The sequence below is a fragment of the Talpa occidentalis genome, unplaced genomic scaffold, assembly GCF_014898055.3.
Source record: "Talpa occidentalis isolate TD23 unplaced genomic scaffold, MPIMG_talOcc4v2.1 talOcc4.4, whole genome shotgun sequence".
Classification (NCBI taxonomy): Eukaryota; Metazoa; Chordata; class Mammalia; order Eulipotyphla; family Talpidae; genus Talpa; species Talpa occidentalis.
Window position 1 is genome coordinate 123,977,868 of NW_023604295.1, and position 17,592 is coordinate 123,995,459.

The 17,592-nt window shown below is 34.4% G+C and overlaps 1 long non-coding RNA gene across 2 annotated transcripts in view; it reads left to right on the forward strand.

Annotated features, from left to right (window-relative positions):
• LOC129146787 (uncharacterized) overlaps positions 1-14,278 on the forward strand; it is a 31,748-nt gene extending 17,470 nt beyond the window's left edge. For both annotated transcript variants that reach the window (XR_008553998.1, XR_008553999.1), the window contains one exon: positions 14,194-14,278. This is a non-coding gene — a long non-coding RNA (uncharacterized LOC129146787). The remainder of the gene's footprint in view (positions 1-14,193) is intronic.
• The last annotated feature ends 3,314 nt before the right edge of the window (positions 14,279-17,592 follow it).

Sequence of the window (17,592 nt, forward strand, 5' to 3'; positions counted from 1 at the left end):
GGAGGGATTGGGGTCAAAATAAGGGGGTTGTAATTGTATGGGGAATATAAAAATAAAATTTAAATTAAAAAAAATAAAGCAAGCATCTTTTTATCAGTTTAAAAAAGAAAAAAGAAAATCAGTTGATAGTTGGGCCTCCCCGGGAGGTGCAGCGGTTGAGCACTGGGCTGCGAAGCTGCCCGCAGCCTCTGCAGTGCTGGTTCGATCCCCGGCCTCTGGCAAGGGACCCGCATGGCACAACAGACATCTCCTGCCAAACCCACTGCTCCCCTCAGCAGTGTATTTCATCAATCTGCCTGTTTTGTTCCCCACTCTGGCTCTGGTGAATTCTCTCACCCTCCTGCACTTCTGACTGTACCCAGTGCTTATATAAATAAATAAATAAATAAATAAATAAATCTTTAAAAAAAAGAAAATCAGTTGATAGTTGATAAAAAATCAGTGAGGATATAGCAAAGTTGAACAATTGTCTCAAAAAACTTAACATCATCAAAACACATAAAACAGTTCACCTAAAAGAAGCTTCATACACATTCACTGATCCATAACACAAGAGGCAATTTTCTTTTTAAGAATTGAAATCACACAGAGTATATTCTCTAATGTCAATAAATTTAAATTAGAAAGCAATAAAAATATATCTTAAAAATCTCCAACTATGACCATATACTTGCACATAACACAGAGAAGTAGAGAGATGGGGAGAAAAGGGAGAGAGAATAATGGGCTTGAGATTTCTCATTGTCAGAGGAAAGGGATAAGGCTGCTATAAACCTGCTTGTGTTGAATTGGAATTTATTAGAATCAGTGGTTTGTTACAATCAACATATATAAGTAATTTTATATATTACAGATAACATAGATACAGATATACATAGAAAGATAATCAGATAGGTAGGTAGATAGACGGGTGGATGGATGGATGGATGGATAGATAGATAGACAGATAGTGTGTGTGTGTGTATCTCAATCTCTGCTGAAAAGAAAGGACCAAGTGCAACGATATTACAGTAGCAATGAGATGACTTAATACCTACATCTGCATTTCTAAATACCATTCTCCATTAAAAAAGCTACCCTTGGAGATGTGGCTCAGTTTTGGGCAGGACTGTTAAAATGCAAGATGAACCTGATAACATGTCAAAAGGACAGAGGAGTCAGTTTAAAGGGGCTCACACTGTCTAAGTTGGATAAAATATAATGATTACAAAAAATAACCATGAATCTATGAATTCATACAAATATAAGCAAACAGATTATCTTATTTGGGAAGAAAGAAAAGTTCTCCTATACTGGAGACTATCGATATCAATTAGATAAAAGTTTGCCAATCATTATAATGATTAATTCAAGCAAGAACCATTGCATGCCAAACTAGTGAGGGGTAATTTGATGGAAAACAGGATATTCATGTAGTCACAAAATATCCTTTCAAAAAATGCTAATTATAAATAGAAAAATAGTAGCAACAGCAGAGAAACTTGGGAGGCACTGCCTTCAGCAAATATCAAGCTTAGCATCATCAGAAATGAGACAAAAGATACTGTGAGTTTCCTGATGGGATGGCTTGAGAAGGACATAATATCATTTCCCTGGTACTTTTTCCAAAAATGGACCTGGATTGGCCTGAACCCAACCAGAAGGAAACATTAGACAGGCTCAAATTGAATAATATTCTACAAAGTACTGGCCTTTCATTCTTCAAAGATGTCAGTGTCGTGAATGACTGAGAAACTATGCCAAACTGAAGGAGACTAATGACACATGGCAAATTGTGATCCTGAATTAGATCTTGGACTACAAATACATTTTTTTTATTTTGCTAATAAGTACATTTATGAAAAAAATCATGAAAATAATTAAATAAGGTCTATAGATTAGATAATAGTCCCATATTAATTATATTTTTTGATTTTGGAGACATGTATGGAAAAGATATTTTATTTATAGGAAAAGAGCATTGTGTGAATAATTGACTCTTGAACAGAAAAATGTCTTTATATGTATATAAAAATGTATACCTCATAAATATATACATAGAGAGAAAGGGGACAAAATGAGAAAGCAAGTGTGGTATGTTTAATATTTGAATCTGAGTGAAGTTATATGGCCTTTTTTATAATGTGCATTTTCCATAGATTTAAAAACATTTATTAATAAAGACTTTTTTTTTAAGCTTCTTGAATCAGGTGGGATGTTCTCAGTTGTAAATTGAGATGATCTCAGTATAGTAGTATCAACAATAAAAAATGTTCTAATCTAGTCTCATTACTAATACCAACAGGTCCTAATCTTTACCTTCTGAACAAAATACTAAAAGATGTCACCACTTATTCCTATGCATGTGCAATGTCTTTGTGTTTATATGGTTTACCAAGTGTGTAAGTTTCTTATCAGTCCAATTGTATGGGACTAGACACTTGTATACAGTGGTGACTTAGAATCCCTAACATCTCTAGGTTTACAAGATAGTAGCAAAAAATAGGCAAAATTCTCTTTAACAGTAGAATAAGTAGTTGAAATAAGAGTGAGTATCCCTTATCCAACATCTCTCAATCAAAATTTTCTGAAAACCAGAATCCTTATGTAATTTATTTGGCATAAAGATTTGCCTGACAGGAGATTATTCATAACTTTTATTTTTCCTACTTGGGGTGACTATTGTTTACTTTGTAGCAGGAATGGTAATAAATTTGATCATTGTATGCTGTTTCCAGATGTTCTTGGGGGGTAGACCTATCTCATATTATCTTTTATTTTTTTTTTTTAAATTTTTGTTTTGGAAATTTTCTAATTCAGTTAAAAAGAAATATAATATTATAAGAGTTCCCATGTACCCCCCACCTAAGCTTTAACAATTCTCAACTCATGACTAGTATTTTTCATCTCTACCAGTATATCGTTTTGAAGTTATGTTCACAATAATTTCCAATATTACCACCTGGGCAATTGTTTCAAGAATTTGATAGTTTAATTTTTTACATTTGATTTATTAGAGTCAATATCCAAACAAAATTCACATAATTGTCACTGTTTGGTTTGACCAAAATCTTCTTTAAACAATAGCTTTCTTTTTATTTATTTTTTAACTTTGCCACTATTCATTGAAGAAATTCAGCCATTTGTTTTATAGAGTACCCCACAGGAACACTTACTGATTGTTACTGCAGAGTAAAGATTAAGATGTTCCTTGGATCACTGCATTTTCTATAAATTGATAGTTGAATATAGAAGCCAAAGTAACTTTAAAAAAATCTGAAAAATTCTGAAACACATCTAGCTCCAAAGAACTCCAAGGATGTAAGACTAAGGATCATGGACCTATTTTGTGCACATTGACAAATTCTATCTATACAACCCTCCAGAAAAACTACCTGTTCCCCACAGCATCGTGTAACATCCTCCATAGCACCCAAAACACCCATAGTGCATATGCCAGGAGGGAGCCTCTAGGAACCTCCAAAAAATCTGAGGTCTGCTTCTACTCTGATAATCAAGGTTCCTGCAACATTAGTTATTGTATTTTCAGTATCAACACTAAAATCCTTCTCAGAAGCATTTTCTTCCTTTGCTTCCTCTTTCCTCAAACATCCATATTGAGATGTAGTTGACCATCCATAAAATTCATCATTTCAAGTGTATAATTCCACGATTTTTAGTGTATTCGCAGAGTTGTACTATAATCATCACAAGCTAACTTTTAAACATTTTAATCACACCCCCAAAAAATTCTATACCCATTAGGAGTCATTCTGTATGCCCATCCCCCAAAACTTAAATAGTCATTAATCTACTATTTTGTCTCTTTAGATTTCATATAAATGAAATCATGCAACATGTGGTCTTTCATGGTTGGTTTATTTAATTTAGCCAGATGTTTTCAAGGGAAATTCATGCAATAACATGTATCAGTCCTTCATTCCTTTTTCATTGCTGAATAACATTCCATTTTATAAATTACATCTCTCTCTCTCTATATATATATACATATATATACATATATATATCACTATCTTTTATTAATTCATCAGTTGTACTACTTCACAATCCAACCAGTAATGCATGAGGTTAAAATTTCTCCACATTTTATCAATAGTTGTTATTGTTTTTCTTTTCTTTCTTTTTCTTTTTTTTAACTATCCTACTGGGGATGAAATAGCATCACATTGTGTTTTCCTAGTGACTGAAGATTTTCAACACTTTCTCTTGTGCCTATTGGTCAACTGCATATCTTCTTTGGAGAAACATCTGTTTAAATCTTTTGACCATTTTTAACTGGGTTTTCTTTTTGTTGCTGAGTTATTAAAGTTCTTTATATAAATAAAGAACTCTCTCTCTCTCTATATATATATATATGGATATGTCTCTCATTAGCTAGATGGGATTTTTTTTCACATTATTGATAGTGTCCTTTGAAGCACAGTTTAAAAAAGCATTTGATAAAGTCTAATTATCTATTTTAATTACTTGTATTCTGGTTATCAATAAACCATTACTTACCCAAAGATCACAAAGATTTATGCCTATGTTTTCTTCTAATAGCTTTAGAGTTTTAGCTCTTACATTTAAGTATATAATCCTTATTCAGTTTTTTCATTTGGGGGAGTAACATGGCCATTTGGAGTGAGCCTAGACTTGGGAGTGATACAGACTTTTCTCATATGTTATGAAATGGGGGAAAGGAGTCAAAAAATGATGTTTTTTGACATGTGGTTATTCCGTTATCCAAAAACCGCTTATTGAAGAGCCTATTTTCCTCATTTAATTGTTTTAGCACCTTTGTTAAAAATCAATTTGCCATAAATTTAGGCATTTACTCCAGAAGTCTCAATTCCTTTTATCTATATTTCTATACTTATGCTATTGTCACATAGTCTTGATCATCCTAGCTTTGTAGTAAGTTTTGAAAATTGAAGGTGTGATTCCACCAACAACTTTTTTTTTTTAATCACTTTGGTAATTTTGAGTCCCTTGCTTTTAAATATAAATTTTAGGACAAGCTTCTCATTTTCTGAAAATAAGCAGCTAGAATTTTGATAGGGATTATATTGAATCTGTAGGTCTATTTTGATGGTATTGCCATTTTAATAATAGTGTATCTTCTGATCCATGGATTTGGAGGGTTTGGCGCTTATTTTGGTATTTAGTTACATTCACCAGTGATTTGGAATTCTCAGTATACATTTTTTGAACTTCTTTTCTGTTTTTATTTTTCCCTAAAGATTTTATTCTTTTGATGTTAATGGAAATGACATCATTTATTCTAATTTTTTTTATCCTTTTCTCTCTTCTATTAACATGTATGTTTGTACATTACATGTATGTTGGTATCTAACATATCCCTGAGTCTCTATTTTTACTTATTCTATTTCTGTCTATTTCCTAACATTGACCTGTCTTCAAGATTTATTACCTTTTCTTCTGTATGGTCAAATGTATTTTTTTTTAAATTGAACATTTTTTTTTTAATATTTATTTATTTATGCATACAAGAGCTGGAGTACAGGCCAGAGATGTGGGGGGTGAGAGGATTCACCACAGACAGAGTGGGGAATGGGCAGACTGAGTGAAATATACTGCTGAGAGGAGCAACAGGTGAGCCAGGAGAGGTCTGCTGCGCCATGTGGGTTGTTCTCTGGCCAGCCAGGGATTGAACTCATGCTGCAGAGGCTTTGGATTGCTTCATATTGCAGTGCTTAACCCCTTGTGCCACCAGGGAGGCCCCCAAATGTATTCTTGAGCCTCTTTAGAAAATTTCTTATTTTGTTCAGTGTACTTTTCGGTTCCATAATGATTGATTTCAAGTTACCAACATGATAAAAACAGGCTTGCACAATTCCTAAAAATTTAACAACCAGCTTTTTGGAGGCAGTATAAGCCGCTCTGGCACACGAGTCATCCTCACCATGCTTGAGATGCAAGCAAGCTGGATCATGAATTTCCCCCCAAAGTGTGGTGCTTTTGTGTAAGATTTGATTATTCTCTGTGATGTTATACTCCTTCTTGCAAGTACAGAGTGCAGTAATCTAAAAACCTGTGGGAGGTAGGGAGGAAGGCAGGGTTTTAAGTTGTGCTATTTTTTTATTCCCTTGAGTGAGGTGAAGTCTCAAAGCATGAAGGCCCCTTCCTGTTTGGTTCCTTAGGCCATTGTGTGCAGGGAGCATCCTGTCTCATCATCTCCTAGGTCATGGTGTTGCTGGATCAGAGAGAAGTTCCCTCAGGTAACTCAGTGAGAAGACATTTGAGAGAGAAACTTCCCACCCACAGGGTTTTCATTGGTTTTGTGCAGTCCTCTCCCTCGGGGTCAGTATATCTCCTCTTATCTCGGTCTGTGCTTCTCCTTTTCCCTTATCACAGAAATCCGGAAAGCTTACATGTTTTCAATAAAGAATCCCTCACTGGCTCCCCAGGAAAGCCACACTTCCTTAACCTCAGTTGTCTGGACCCTCCGGTGTTCTATTTGTCCAGTATTCCTGAAACTTTGTGGCATGTGGATAGTACACCACTGATCCAAGTTTCTGTTGATGACAATAGATTATTTGTGTGTTCCTGTCATTTCAGTTAAGTCTTGGTGAGAAAGGATGCACTTTTATCCCCAGAAATTTTATTCATGGTTTTGCTGCTCCTATCATCAACAAGTATCATGATAAAAAGTCCAAAATGATGGAGTGGGAAATAATTTAAGGTAATTGCATGCAATTTCTTATTTGATAATGAAGAAATCAAGGCCACGGCCAGGAAAGCACTTGGACTAAAGATGCATGTACATCTTGGGCCACCTTTGACCACAGTCCCCGAGTGCTGCTTGCTGCATTTCCTGCTGGAACTGAATATTGTTCTTCTCCTACCTCCAAAGAGTTGACTGTTAAATTTCTTTCACTCTGCATGAGAATTGAGCACTTTTTTATGTTTTCTTAGAAATTAAACTTTTCTCAACTTTAATTAGTTTGTCAGATTTCAAGTCTAAACATAATTTTATCATTACAGTGTTTAAATATTTGGAAATAGATGGGTATAGTGTAAACATGTTCATACAACCTCAATCATATGAAAAGATCTTGAAGCATTAATTATATTATTCTTCATATCTAATCTAATTAGAGACTTTAAATAAATTATATAAGCTCAGATAATAATAATTAAATGCATGGCTTTTGAAAAGGTGTGAGAAAATCCAAATCCTTTTGTCAGGGTAAACTCATTTTCTCATTAATCTTTTCTGAGAAAGCTATTATCTTTTATCACCCCGTTCTTCACTTGATAATGTTGAATTAACTATGCTCTTTATCTTTATGTCATTCAGTTTCACATAATTTGAATTGATTATTTTAAATTTAGAGACAAAAACATCCATTTTTATTTATTTATGATTTATTTATTTATTTTGGTAGGAGGATAATTGACTTCCTGGTAGATATGGTGATTCTCCATAGTCTTAGACTATATCATTTGTAACAGTTCCTTGACTAATCACACAGGCACTGTACTGGATTGCTCCTTCCTCACTTCATGCTCCTTAGTCCTTGACTATCACAACAGGTATACCAATGAACTCTAAAGAGAGAGAAGAGGCAGAAATAAGGAGGGAAAAAGAGAATAATGGAGAGAAGAGAGAGGAAGTAAAAGAGAAATGTCAAGGTTAACAGTGTGTGGACACTAGATTGTCCACCAGGATACTTTATGTTGCTTACAATCTCAAATAGCATTTTACTATGCTCTTAAAATTATCTAAACCTTCTCCAAGGGAGATCACAGAAATTTTGAAAAATATTCTCTTTACATTTTTTTAAGGAATTAAAGCAGGTAGACAGGAAGAAGAAAAAAACATTGAAGAAAAAATATTAAAGGATAAAGAAATATTAAATAATTTACTAGACTGTTAATAGTTACATATTTGATCAGTGCATATAAATAATTTAAAGGACAACAATTTCTATTGAATATAAAGTTCCATATTAAAACCATGTTTTTCTACTTCATACTTAATTGAAAGCCAACTCTCAATTACATATGTCAATGACATAAAATTTTTGCTGAACAAAAATTACTAAAGTTCTTATTTAACATAGGCGTTTTGTTTTGTTTTTAACCATAGTCAGTAGTTTCATGTCTTCCATACTAAATATTTTCAAATATTTTTCCAGGACTTTAAAAATTGCAGATCAGTGTTTGATTTCATATTTTGTCCTTTTTTCAGCAAACAATGATCATGAGGGGTGAGATGGTGAAAGTGAACAGAGAATAACAGGAATGATGGAATTTTCTAATCAGTACTTAAATAATAGAAGCTTGATTGCATTTGAAAACTAATGTAATGATGCAGAAATAGGAAAGTTGGTTTTTTAAGGAAGACAAATTAGAAAGTACAAAAATAGATGTTTTTGTCTGGCAGTTCTTAAATAGGTATTTATTTTTAGCTTTTTTCTAAAACTACAACTGTTTCTGGTGATATTTTTAAAGTTTAATTTATACAATACACACTGGAATATATAAATATATTGCCCTGTGGGGCACATGATCAACTTATTACAGATTAAAATTTCCATGATTTGCTTTCTTTTTTTCTAGACATAATAACAAAGGGAACTGTTTCATAGTATCTCATGTCTTTTCACAATTAAATTACAATTGGCAATTTTTATCCCAGGCAATCAACTCAAGTCAGCTTGATTACTGAAAATAGGCATTCATAGGGGAAATGTTACAGAAATAAATAAGAAAGAGGAAAATACTCATAAAATAGCTTTCTATTAAAATATAAGCCTGCCGGGCCTCCCCTGGTGGCGCAGCAGTTGAGCTCTGGGCTGCGAAGCTGCCCGCAGCCTTTGCAGCGCTGGTTCGATCCCCGGTCACCGGGTAAGGGTCCCACATGGCGTGCAGGCCTCTCCTGCTGCCCGCTGCTCCCCTCAGCAGTGTACTTCGGTCCTTCTGCCTGTTCTGTTCCCCGCTCTGGCTCTGGTGAATTCTCTCACCCTCCCGCGCTTCTGACTGTACCTAGTGCTTGTGTAAATAAATAAATAAATCTTAAAGAAAACAAATTAAAAGTGATCAATTTAAGAAAAATAAATAAATAAATAAAAATAAAATATAAGCCTGCCATTTAATTCTCATAGCTGGTTTAGAGAGGTTTTCTTTATTTCTGTTCTTTCCTCCAACCTTCGGTCCCTTATTTTTTTCACAAAGCCGTTGCAGTTATGTTTTATTTTGATAAAACATGAAAAACTTAAAGTGCAATCATATAATATTCCTTTTAAAAAATGGTGAAACCATGTTGCAGAAGAGAGTTTATAAATGTGAGAATGGGGTAGTGCTGAATATCTATTTTACTATATCAACAAAATGGTTAAAAATATTAAAGCAGTTAGTGGTAATGTGAAGGACCAGAGTCATTTACTATGAGTTTATTTGTAGATATCATCCTCCAAATTTCCGAAAAGTAATTCTGGGCCACATAGTCACTTACTGTGAAATTAAATATTAAAATAAAAGGAGAAAGTGAACAGAAGGAAATCTTTAGAAAAGGGAGTAAACTTTCTGTGTCAGAAAGGTCTAGAAATATGAAGATTCATTGGAACAAATGGGGGAGGTCCTCCAGTAGTCTAGGATAAAGAACCATGGGTATTTTTGGTGTAAACCTGTTTCCTAAATTATATACAGTGCTAGAAATCAACATTACATCAATTAAAAAAAAAAAAAGTACTCACTGGAATCATATCCAGACTCTAGAAAACATGGATTAAACTTTGGGAAATTCCATTCGGAAAGAAAAGAAATATCCCAAGATTTTTTTGTTAATATTATTATCTAAAATTCAACATACAAATACAATATATTCCATCATCGTTCTTCCAATTATAAGCTACTGAAATGAGCAAGTAACCTTCAACTGAACAAGAAATCTGATCCATATTCGGGATTAATACCTTGCTCTCAGTCATCCCATTTCTAATGATTCCATAAATCTCTGTCCCGATTTACTTCCTTAATATCATTATTATCTGCCCAGCCTCTTCACTCCCATTGCTTTGGTACAGGTTCTCATCCATTATCTGCTACGATTATGGCAATTTCCTTCTAAATGGCTAAATTTAGTCTCTGTAACTTGAAATTTATCACATGATCAGCAAGGTAATCTTTCTGAAAAATGGAAATATGATCATATTATTATCTTGAGGGAAACATTCAGTTACACTGTTTGTATAGCATATGAAATACTTGGACTTATTTTGTCTAATTTCATCCTCCATTGCTCTTCCTTCCCCCTCGAGTTATAGTATTAAACTCTTAATAACACTCCCTCTCAAAAACATTATTTCATATTTCTGTATATTTGCACATACTGTTCTCTGTACTTAGAATATTATCCTCCTAATCCCTCCAATTGAACACCTGACTGTTCAAGACCCACCTAAGAACACTTCCTGGCCCTTCCTACCTTACATGCTCCTTTTTTCCACACTGTGCCTTAAAACACATGTGTTGCATTCCTTGTCACAGTGAATTGCAATGACATATATATGTCACGTTTGTGTGTATATAGATATCCATGGATTTCTATACGTTTGGCTGTCTTATGGTTATTCACTAATGTTACATGCATGAATAAATGAATCAATGAATCAATGTTCTAATGATGTTTAGACAAAGAAGTATTTAGAGGTTGGTCCAAATTCATTGCATGAATCAGGGGTGGGTCTAGGAATAGATTCTGCTGCCTCCCACTTCTTTCTACTCCTAGATGCCCAGACCATGATTCACTGTTTCATTACTAAAAGAAGGAAATATTTTAATTTCCCTTCCATAAATTAACCACTATAAGAAACTATCAACAGTACTCTGCTGTCTGACTTTTAGGAGTAAAAATAAGTCTTAATGCTCCAGTAGCATTTTGGAAACATTCTTTCATCCTAGGCACATTGTGCCCAGAATAGATTCCAGTAGCATTTGTATTTGAATAAAGAAACTAAACTAAAACATTCATAAGTAACTCAAAAGAGAACTGATGTTATCTGTCAACTGCTGCCTCTTTTTCTTCTTACTTTTCTTCTGAAGCAGTAGATTAAGCACTCCTTATTCTTTCTCACCATGAATTAAAAATTTGTCTGGATATTTTTTAGCTAAGATTTCCCTTGAGCTTTCAAGTCCAAGGGGAAGAAAAATAATTTATTTTTCAAGTAGTAGCTTGACATCTCCTTGAGTCATTAAATATGCTTAAAAACTTTATATACTCTAACTATATTTTTAAAGTAACTTTGAGAAAATTTTTCTTGAAAAAAATATTCTGGACTATCTACAGTAGTAAGTACAAAACATTTATCATATCCTGTTCTTCAGACCACAAATTATAAGAAAGCAAAATCTATTTCCTCTTCACATGAGTATAAATAAGGAAGATATCACAAACCCATAAAAAGAAGGCAAGTAAAAAAAGCAAGGATTATTAGCAATCCTTATAAACCTGTATTTCCTTGTACCTGTCTCAGTGCATTCAAAAAAAGCACATCTCATTTTGATAGCCTTACAGAATAACACCATTATTTCAGCAGGTTTTCCTGTAGAAATAGCTCTGAAAATTAGATAACAGGGTATATTACATAATTTCCTAAGTGTCATCTGATATTTTGGATTCTATCATCTCTCCAGGATTCCACTTTCATGGCAGAGATTTTATTGCCATCTTCCAAGTCTCTTGATCATCACACCCCCTCCTCAACCCCTCCTCACCACCTCCTACTTCACTTTCTCTGCCCTCTGCTCCTTACCACTTGACCTTCCCAACAAGCATAGTCTCCAGGCACATGCTTTCAGTTCTCTGCTCTAATTGGTCAACATAAAAAGCTCTTCTGAAACTTGGGTGAATAAAATCCTCCATTCTGTTACATATCTTAATGCTGAATATGATTATGTAAACAGGAAAGTAAACGAATAATGCTATGAACTCACTGCTGAAAATCACTCTGTGTTGAACTGTTTAAGGAAAACTTTGTGGCCTTAGAACCGAAATGAGTTTAGGAGAAGTATCACATGAATAAAGCACCAATGTGGAGGTGGGAGGCAGTTAATTCTAATGGACTAGAGAATCTGAGAAAGATGGTCATGAGAGAGAATTCTAAAAAGCTAAAAAAGCTAGCTGCAAATCTAGAAGACCAAGACATTTTACATTTCTATCCTTTAGGTAACAGGCAGGCATTGCAGGCGTTCTGTTACTAAGAAACACGATGGAGATAATGTGTTAAAAAATTGAAGGAGAAACACAGATGAGGGACAGCCTAAAATCTAAGATCAAGAGGAGTGGATTTGAACTGTAAATAACAAAAGACAATAGGGAGATCTGAGTGGAAATGGTAAAGAAATCACTTCCGTCATTTTACTCTTTCTGCACATACTGAAATTATTTGAACCACATAAGCTTGTTTGCTAAAATAGTATCTCCAAAAGTTATTTAAAGCATTCATTCTTATAAGGACCCAAATAAAAAAGAATGAACTTGAACTGATGTTTGGTTGGAGGGGGGGCATTCCCATACCTACCTAAGAAAGAAACAAAGAACATAGAATTATTTGATGATTAAATGTATGTATATTTTAGATTTTCAACATTTTTTTATTTAGAAGTTGATGAAATTTTGTTTTTTAATGAAATTTTGAAGCAGACATTAATAAGCCACCATTTTTCAGTATGAAATTATTTATAATGAATGTCATTTGCAATGATAAAAAGTTTCAGTTTATTGAATGTTTGTGGGATGCCTGAGAATGGTCAATATTTTTTTAATCTAAAGCTTCATATTTCAAACACACTAGGAATTTTGGTTAAATAAGAAATTATGATTATTCTGTATTCAGTTCTGCTAAGGCATTCATTCTAAAAGAGGCCAACTACAGGTACAGCAGTTCCTCTAAAGGTGTGGTTTCTCTCAAGGTCAACTTGTAATGTTGATGAGAAAAAAGCAATGGATTCCTGGCAGGGGCCAGTGTCTGCATGTTCTCCACACATGGGTGGGTTTTCTTTGGGTGCTATGGTTTCCTTCACATTCAGAACATGTGCATGTGAGGTTCACTGGTATGTCTCAAGCAGAGTGCATGTGAGTGTGTGCGAGTGTGTGGGTGCGAATGTTTGTGCGTGTGTTTGTCTGTGCTTTGAGATGGAAGGGCATCCAGTCTATGGTTGAGTCCTACAGTTAAGTCCTCCTGAGCTGCCAGGATAGGTTCCAGCAACTGTGACCCTGAAGTGAAATAAGGGGGTTGGAAAATGAATGAATAAATACAAATAATTACTTTGTATTAGCAGTGTTTTGCAATTTTATTTAAAAGTTTGGTGGTATTCCTGTGACCAGAAACATGGCATTGCAACTTAACTCTTATCTATACCAGTTAGTCTATGCTTATATTGGTTTTGTGATGTCATTTCACCTAAAGTTGCAGTCTCCAAAACTTACCAACAGCATTACGTGGGGACTTACTATATAGTGAATATCTTTACTAAACCTGAAATTTGTTAACAATTTTACTGTAGGTGCTAATATTCATTTCATATATTTTGAGTAAGTCTTAGAAAGATTTCTTTCAGTTACCCTAGTATTTCCCTACAGAATCACTGGTCTAATGACCAACCATACAGCAATTAAGCATTACCTCAGTGATATATGAAAGGGAAATATTTTACTTTTAACTAGAAAGCACTTTATCACTGAGTCAGATGTGGGTGTGGATGCATATGCAAGTATGCGTAAAGAGCAGAGAGACAGATTATACAGACTATTAGATTCCTTTTCAAATTAATGTCATTAAATCCACTTATAAAAGTAAAACATGAAATGCCTGGAGGTGTTATGCTCAACTGGTCACAGGAGAGTGCTAGAGCACCATTAAATTACCTGCTCTAAGATGACTGAGGCATCAGGCATGGGAGAATGACTTCAATGCTTGAGTGAGTTCAATCATGGTTGATTGAAAGAAATAATAGCACATACTGGTAGAAATTATAGTAGAATATCAAATCTACTTCATAATATCCCCAGATGTTAAGAACAGAATGATAAAGTGTGAGAGAACTAACTTGTGCTATAATTATTTTAATCTTTGCAGTACTATTATAAAAGATTTCAATTCTGTCAAATTATTCACTGCTTTTTAAAATTCCCTTTCAGCCATTTCTTAACATTTCTTCTAAATTGTTTTACATTCTTTTCAGGCAGCATTCTCTTGAGCCAGCGGGAATGCAATATATGGACAAGATCACATTTAACAACCCTGTTCCTTTTGAAATAAAAGCTAAATAACAGAGATGTGATTCTGTGTCCTTGGTAATGGGGATATATTGCAGCTAAACATTTCTTTCACAGAATTTCAATAACTTTATGCATCACAATTCATTTTTCTGACTTAAAGAGATGAAGAAAATTGATTCTTATTTTTCTAGACAAAAACACTAAATCACCTCAGAATCCAAAAGCATTAATATCAATAACTACAAGAACCACAAGCCAAATTTCCAGACATCTAGATTCTGCTAATGAAAATTATGCCCCTTCACCCAACTTAGTAATCAGTTTTATAAAGACCACTTTATGATACTGAGTTCACACTTGAGAACGAATAACATAATCAAGGGCGGTAATTCACTAAGCACAAGGAACCCTTGGAAGCGCGCTGCAATTAAGCTGTGTGTTTATGGACATTTAAGGGAAGCTACAGACACATCCCCCAGAAAAATGCCGACAGATACAGTGCTCTGCATTCAATTTCTGGGGAGTAGGTTACAGGCTCCTGAGCAAGATCTTTAGCTACAAGGCACTGTCCCTATGACACAGGATTGGGGTGGGCTAGTGACATTTCCAGAGTTCTGGAAATGTCCTTCCATCCTCTAATGCTTATGTGAGCTTATCCTAACTTAATACTACACTTGTAGATTTTACAGATTGGAGGAGAAAGAATTATTAAGCGTTTTCTAGTATTTAAGAGACTTATAGTGGTATCTAAGAGCTACTAAATTTGTGACCATATCCATCCAGAAAGATTACCAGTAAAATAAGTTAGAAATGAAAAATGTTATTAAATGAACTTTTCCCCAATCATTGTACTGGTGTCTATAAAAAGAGTCCACTTAGTAGAAAACATTATCTGAAAGTAATGGGTTTTGGTCCTTTTTCCTTTTCCAGGAAGGTTTTTACTTAGTGGAATATTCTGGGTGGTACAGCTTAAAGAAACAGACTTTAGAAAAGGAAAGGGCAATAAGGTACTTCAGAGTAGTTTCATTTTGTTTCATTTTTTTCTTTTCTACAAGATTTTGTAAGATTTTGTAATATTTTAAGCACTACATTTTCCTTAATGAGTATGAAGACCCCAAACTTAAAAATCCCTTAAACAATGTGGCAGAATTAGTTATTGGAGCTATCAATTTTTATCCTTTAAGCATAGCTTAGAAGCATTAAAAATATGAGATGTGAGGGGCACATGCAGGCTGATACAGAATCTGTGAGAATCTGTGTGGACAGAACATCAAGACAGGTAAGGCATGCCCACAGTGTTAGTTCTACATAAGACCCAACAATTTGAGTCTAAACTTCTGCTTTTTACCAACTCAAAAAGATTGGTACTCTGAATTAAATTTATAGACTTAAAGAAAATGCAAAAAATGTTTTGTTATAGGTTGCTTTCTTGAATTTCTGTGAAAGCAGTTTACAAGTTTTTGCAGTTCATCTTAACTAGGTTAAGAAAGAAAGAACAAGGAAGCCTATTCTTATTGTGTGTGCTTTCATGATTGGCTAAATTGAGCACCCTAGGCCATCATTTGCACAAGATACAAACAATTTGTTGGGCTATCAAAGACAAACAGTCCTCTATTTGCCCTCTTTGCATCCACACATCCTTTCTACAAGATACTCTCCTGCTTCTATTTCATATGGGGATAATATGAGAATGACAGACAACTCTAGGAAGACATGTTAAAATCGAGAATAGATCTGAAGAATGAAGACAAGAGTATGGCCCTTCTAGTTCCAGGCTACAGTCCTCTGTGAAATAAAGGCCAGGAAACAATCCTTATTATACTGGACAGAACTTCATCTGTTTCTTCTCCAAGGACAAGTGCACAGAATTCTCACACAAGAGGGTCATACCTGAGAAAACTGCAAATGCTTAAATCAACTTCTTGAATCTTTCAGCTAATGAGAATACTTGCATGCCTCCAGCTCTTGCTATTGAAGACCTACTTGTTGGGGAAGGCAATCAAAAGAACATGACCACTGGTTGACTTGCAAGGTGGACCAGGACAAGTGGAGGTTTCTTATGTCCTCCCTCTGGAACATGTGAGATAGACTTGTCCTTGGACTGCTGTTCCCCAAAGCTGCTCCAAAGATACCCTCTCAATAAAATGTATTGTAATATATTGTTGGGACTATGTGGAATGCATATGTATAATTAAACACACTTGAAACCTCTATATAAACTTTTTGAGATTTGTTCACAGGGTGGTTACCTAAGACAAGGTCATGTTTGTAAGTTTCCTTGGTTATTAAAAATGAAACCACCAATCTGGAGTTGCCTGTTTTTCTTTGGTCTCTCCCAGCATTCTGCAAATGGGGACCAGATTCAGGTTATACCTGGGATGTTCCTGAAGTTACCATCCACTCCCTGAAATGGCCAATGAACTAAAACCAGGTTTTTTCCACCATTCTTCATTGTTTTCCAACTCTGTATCCAAACCAGTTTCTGCAATTCATCTTAACTAGGTTAAGAAAGAAAGAAGAAATAATAGAAGGAAGCCTATTGTATGGGAATATTTCTTAACATACGTGGGATACAAAAGAGGTTTTGTTTCTGTTATTTCAGGGTGGAGGGATTTTCTGTGGAGGGCAAGGAGAGGCGTATGAATGGGTAGCCATGGGCTAAATTCCCAAGACTTTGCCTTTGGACATCAGAGTAGCTTTCTGATCTACAAAATCTCCTCATTCTCCTTCTCCACTTAGTAGAAAACATTATCTGAAAGTAATGGGTTTTGGTCCTTTTTCTTTTCCAGGTAAGTTTTACTTAGTGGAATATTCTGGGTGGTACAACTTAAAGAAACAGACTTTGGGAAAGGAAAGGGCAACAAGGTGTCATCAGAGGTACTTCAGAGTAGCTTCATTTTTGTTTCATTTTTTTTCTTTTCTACAAGATTTTGTAAGCAAATTATTTTGGCAAATTACAAGTCTTTCAGTTATTTAAATGAACAGTTTGCCATTTATTTCCAATTACTCTGTAACAAAATATAATTAAAATAAATATAGTAGAACCTTGAGTTTATTTGGTGGCAATATTAAACTTTCTTTGCATAATTATGTCTCAATTTGTGTTGAATGACTTTTCAATCAAAATCTCAGAAATTTAACATAATCACAGATTGTGATTCTAAGTTCACTATTAAGTTCACTCTAAGTTCACTAAATAAGTTAGCTATTTGGAACTCAGGAAACATAGTTCCCTAGGAACTGTTTTTAAGTAGGTTGGGACCTCTAATTGTTCTGATTCAATACTAAACAAGTAGTCAAGATTTAAAGAATAGATAAGACAATTGGTGTCTAGAAGGAAATACAAAATAATAAAGGGAATA